We start from the raw sequence: 5,971 nt of genomic DNA on the forward strand, positions 1-5,971 counted from the left end.
GTGACAAAGGAACCATAGAGGGCCTGTGGACTTGGGAGAATCTGGGATTTTGAAAAGGCAGGTGCAGAAAGTGTGGTGCATCATCACATGTAACACAACAATATTTTTCTCCAGTACTAAAAGAAAAAAGCTTTACCAATAAACTACGGGCCCAGAGCTACATTATTCAGTTTAAAATCAAAGCAAAAACCCCCGCCTTTTTTGGAATGTACGTTAATTTGCTATATCTTATATTATGTATAAAAACACAACAAGCTAGTAAAAAAAAATCAAAAAAATCAAATATCTGATTACAGACATTTAAAAAATGGAGCTTTACTTTAAACTCAGTGTGCTCTCATAACTTGCCCAGCACATGCCCAGAAGTGTCATCACTTCAGTTGGACCTGGCTCGCCCAACATTTGTATAGAGCAGGTGCTTTAGTCGGGCTTTTATGGCATTTTTATCTAATAGCTGATTGAATCAGCTTTACGTAAGAATGGCCAAAAGCCCTGCTGAAGCACCTGATCTATTCAGAAGTTGCGGAGCCAGGTTGAACTAACACACTGCCTCTTCCGGTAAAGCATGGTTTTTGCAGGGGGCTTTAATGTCTGTAAGCAGCCAAGATGTTGCTTCATGAGTAGTCATTAGAATTAAATGTACGTTTCTTTTTTCAGAATTATAAAAGAAATTCTAGCCTTCATGAGCATCTTGACAGTTCATCCAGTGCTTCACTGAAAAATATTTTCACACCTGAGTCACTGTTCACCTGAGTTAACATTAACTCTGGTGTGGAAATGTATCTAGCTAGAGTTAAAACAGTTTGTCGGGCTATGAAATAAGAATTACATTACCAGGAACAGCTAACAGACAGCAAAACTTCAGAAGAAAGTATTATGCTTGATTAATGGAATTATTAAACACCGTTAAAAAGGAAAGAAGGTCATTAGCACCTGTGGAATGAAGAGTTTAGGGAGTAGATTATACTGATCCATGAAGTCAATTGATTCCCTCACTGCTACCTGAATAGAAATTCTGATGCCACTGCCAGGCAGTTGGTTTTAAACTTTGGGTGGACCAAAGTGGGTTGCAACTGCACCACTACATCCCTGTGGGTAAGCTGCAAGACAGAGGTTCATGAATGGGTCCTATGCATGTATGATTCATCCTTGTTTAGGCCCCCACTTTGTAGGGCCCATCATCAATACAGCCACATCAATACAGCAGGTCAGGGATGTTAGGACCCAGGCTCAGAAATCATAGCCTCTTGGAAGAATGTCTTGCAACCCAGTATCTGTTCCAGGGTGGCACTCATGTGAGTGAGTATGGATCACTAGGGTGGCCATCATAGAGGACATTCCGGTTTTCTGCTACTTTGTCCTCTGTCCTCTAGTGATATGAAACCCAACACCTTTATGACATAAAGATGTCCGGTTTTGTATCAATAGAGGGCAGAGGACAACCAAACTGTCCTCTATGATGGCCACCCTATGGATCACCCTAGAAACATATGTCATCTCTCTGCATTTTATCATCCTCAGAATTGACCAGGGAAAACAAGCATATTGTCTACAATACTGATGGGGAATACCAGAAATTCTGGTGCTGAGGGGCCCAGTACCATCAACAGGATATCAGTGGAAGTAGCAGCAGTGCTGGCTCCTGTAGTAGGAGGAGGTGCACCAGTGTTGTGACTCAGAGTAGTTTCCATGCACAAAAGGCATTGGGAGTATCTACTGTTGGCAAGAATGACCCCTGTGCAGGGCACAGAAGAGGGGAAGGAGGGAGATGGGCCTTAAAACCAGGTGATCTCAAAGAGGTCATACCAGAGAAAGGAAAATCCTACCTGCTTCTGCTTTCCTAACCATAAAACTTCTTACTTTGAAAATAAAAGCTGTCAACAGGCAACAAAGGAAACACAATTAAGCTAATTAATTGCTATTTAAAAAAAATCAAATTACACTCCAGCAATTACTAGCTGTTCCACAGAGGCAGTGGGTTCATCATGGTCTGAGCAGCAGATAACAGAAACTCCATCTTAAGCCAAGAAGTAGCCAATAGAAATGGATGTATGAGAGGCACCCCTACAAGGTGCCTGTCATAAGGAGAGGCAGGAGCCATGCAGATTGTATGGCTGCTGGTAACCAAGCACTGTGACAGGAAGAGAGCAGGGCAGAAGAAAAGCCCTGAAAAACTTGAGCAAAAAGCACTTACTGGAGGTGCAGAGAGGAGCCTAGCTGGAGCAGGGAGCATGCCGCCACATTTCCACAGTGTGTACTCCCTTCAAATTGGTGGAGGGAGCACAAGGATGGGCATTTCTGTCCCCAGAGAGGGGCATCCAGGGGAAGACCACAGCCAGCAGAGAGATGCTGGAGGCCTTCCTAGCCAGCAGCATCCCACGCCAACTGTGCGTGAAGTAAGTGGGCCCACTGGCCACTGTGGTCAGAGGACTGCCGACAGGACCTGGGACACGCTGCACTGGGGAACCACTCAAGAACAACTGGGCAGAGACTGAAGTGGCGGAGACAGAGGCCAGAAGCTGGTAAAGTGAAGGAGAGTGAGAGAGCAGCCACCATGAGTTGGGCCTGTGAATTTTCAGGGGCACTGCCCCTTTGATTTTCATAGATTTCATAGACGTTAGGGCTGGAAGGCACCTCGGAAGATCATCGAGTCCAGCCCCCTGCCCGAATGGCAGGAAGTCAGTGGGGGTCATAGGATCCCAGCAAGATAAGCATCCAATTTACTTTTGAAGGTGTTCAATGTAGGTGCTTGAACTACCTCCGATGGCAGGCTGTTCCAGACCTTGGGGGCTCGGACAGTAAAGAAATTCTAGCTTATGTCCAGCCTGAAACGGTCTTGCAGTAGTTTGTAACCGTTCGACCTCATTATCCCTTGGGGCGCTCTGGTGAACAAACGTTCCCCCAGATACTGGTGGTCACCCCTGATAAACTTATAGGTGGCCATCAGATCACCCCTGAGCCTGCGCTTTTCCAAGCTAAAGAGTCCCATGGCTCTCAGCCTGTTGTCGTAAGGTCTGTTTTCCTGACCTCTGATCATGTGCATGGCTCTTCTCTGGACTCTTTCAAGCTTCTCCACATCCTTTTTGAATTGTGGAGCCCAAAACTGGATGCAGTACTCCAGCTGCGGCCTCACCAAGGCCGAGTACAAGGGGAAAGTGACATCCCAGGATTTGCTTGAGAAGCATCTATGGATGCAAACCAGCGTTTTGGTCGCTTTGCTGGCCACAGCATCGCATTGCAGGCTCATGTTCATCTTGTGGTCAATGATGACCCCCAAATCTCTTTCTTCCATAGAGCTAGCCAGCATAGCACTGCCAAGCCTATAAGGATGCTGCAGGTTTTTCCTCCCAGGGTGGAGAACCTTGCATTTTTCAGTGTTAAACACCATCAGGTTCTCGTCCACCCATTTGCTGAGCCTGTCCAGGTCAGCCTGGACCACCCTCCTGTCTTCTGGTGTGGATGCTTTGCCCCAAAGTTTGGTGCCATCGGTGAACTTGGCCAGTCCGCTTCTGACTCCAGTGTCCACATCATTAATGAAGATGTTGAACAATATGGGTCCAAGGACAGAGCCTTGGGGGACCCCACTGATCACAGGGCACCATGATGAGTGACTTCCATCAGTTACCACCCTCTGGGTCTGACCACGGAGCCAATTTCCCAGCCAGAGGATCATGGTGGACCCAAGGCCACAATTGGTCAGTTTTGCCAAGATGCGATCGTGGGATACCAAATTGAAGGCTTTTTTGAAGTCAAGATATATGACATCAATCTCTTCTCCCTTGTCCAGGTGAGAGGTCACCTGGTTGTAGAAGGAAATGAGATTGGTCAAGCAAGACCTACCCGCAACAAACCCATGCTGGCTATCCCTCAGGATGTTGGCGTTGGCCAGTCCATTAAGCCTCTTTAATAAACTTTTCTAAGATCTTCCCCAGGATAGAAGTTAGGCTGATGGGGCTATAGTTTACTGGATCCACTTTCCTCCCTTTCTTGAAGATAGGCATGACATTGACCTTCTTCCAGTCTTTGGGCACTACACCAGAGCACCAGGAGTTTTCTCTCTCTTTCTTTGTTTTCTCTTGTTTTGGGGATTGTGTTCCTCTCTCACTGTGTTGCAACAGTGGCAGGAGGGAAAGCTCCTCTCCCTGCAAAAGAACCCATTGATCCTGACCTTGAAGAGATAAGGCAGGGTAGGAACCCCAGTGAAATTGATTTTTTGGTTGATCGACCCATGAACCAGGAAATAATTAATTCCAGTTGATTGTCTGATGGATCCTTGAAGGACTATTTTAATTTAATTGACCCAGGAACTGGGAATGAATTGATTTAATTTTTTGATTATCTGATGGACTCTTAGTGGACTGATTTCATTTGATTGACCCAGGAACCTGGGATTAATTCATTTCAGTTGATTGTCTAATGGATCATTAATAGACTGATAGAGATTGATTAACCCAGGAATCTGAGGGTGAATTGATGTGAAGTAGTTTTCTTACAGACTCTAAGGCTAGGGACAGACATTACACATAAACCACTTTAAGTGATCAGAAACTGGTTTAAACCTGTAACAGAACAGATGTTCAGTACACATAAACCAGTTGGAAAATGGCTGAAACCAGTTTGACATAAACCTGGTTGAATGTAGTATCAGACTGAATTGATTTGGTTCAAACTGGTTTATGCAGTGTCTGTCCCAGACCCCTTGCTGGTTTAAGTTAAATCAGACTCCCCCAGCATCCCAGCATGCTCTCTGAGCTGCGTGGGGCTCTGCTCCACAGCAGAGCTGGCCCCTTCCCTCTGCTCCCTGGCTACAGCTCTGGCAGAGACTGCAGATGCCTGCCTGGCTTCTGCTCCCCCTGCTCCCCTCTAAGCAGGGATTAGCTAACAGACCACATGCTGGCTATGGTCCATGCTGTGGAGAGACAGGGACAAAGGCAGAATCAACAGGTAGCTGGTAATGTCCCTCTTTTGTTTTCTTAATGGGGTGATTAACACTGAGGGGTGATAAACACTGTTACCAATTCCCTGCTGAGCTGAGCTGAGCTGAGCTGAGCTGAGCTGGTCAGGAGTGGGGGAACCCCTTCCTAATCAGAGTCTCCTGCTAGGGCTTGGCCACGCGCCCCCTCAGCATAGCACTGTGGAAGGAAGAGAGGGCTGCTCTAGTGCCCCCCCCAGCTTCTAGCCTGGGCCACTGCAGGCATATGCCTGCATTTTTTCAGTCCAGAGGTGATGTCTGTATGGTTACAAACTGGTTTAGCCTAGCCAGGTTAAACTAACCTGCAAAGATTGAACAAATTCAGGCTCAGGCTTTTTGAATGTCTGCCTATAGCCAACATGGACTTCACTTAATTGAGGGACCTCAGAACCTGTAATGAATTGTTTTAAGGATGATCTCGGGGAATCCGAATGAATAAACATTCATTTGATAAGTTAGCAAGTAATGGCCAGCAGCATATTCAGTCAACACAAGATCCAGGCCCAGACGTGTGTCATCTTGGATGTGGTAAGGGTGGGGTGTAAGGAGAGGAGGAACCTCATGAAGAAACCCCTCCTGGGAGACCCAACAGAATCATCACCCATCCTACATCCAATTCCCAATAGTTAAAAATATACATCAAGATGTGGCGGGTGAGAAATGAACAGCTGAAGTAGGCAGTGACGATATCATAAGGCAGGGGTAGGCAACGTTTCTTGGTTGTATGCCAAAAACCCGCACAATGCCTACCTTGGAAGGTGCTGGAGTGCCGGCCTGCCAGAAAAACAAAATGAGGGCAGGGGGCACATGGCAGGATCCCCTGAGTATGCCCCTTACCCCCCAGCCAAAGCCCCTGCCCCCAATCCTGCTGCCCCTTGCCCCCCAGCTCTGCTTCCTTGTGTCCCCCAGCCAAAGCCCCTGCCCCCCAGCCCTGCTCATGCCCCTTGGCCCTCACCCAAAGCCCCAAGGTCTCGGGCTCCAGGAAGGCAGCAGCGGCCG

The sequence above is a fragment of the Alligator sinensis genome, unplaced genomic scaffold (assembly GCF_000455745.1).
Source record: "Alligator sinensis unplaced genomic scaffold, ASM45574v1 scaffold61_2, whole genome shotgun sequence".
Taxonomy (NCBI): Eukaryota; Metazoa; Chordata; order Crocodylia; family Alligatoridae; genus Alligator; species Alligator sinensis.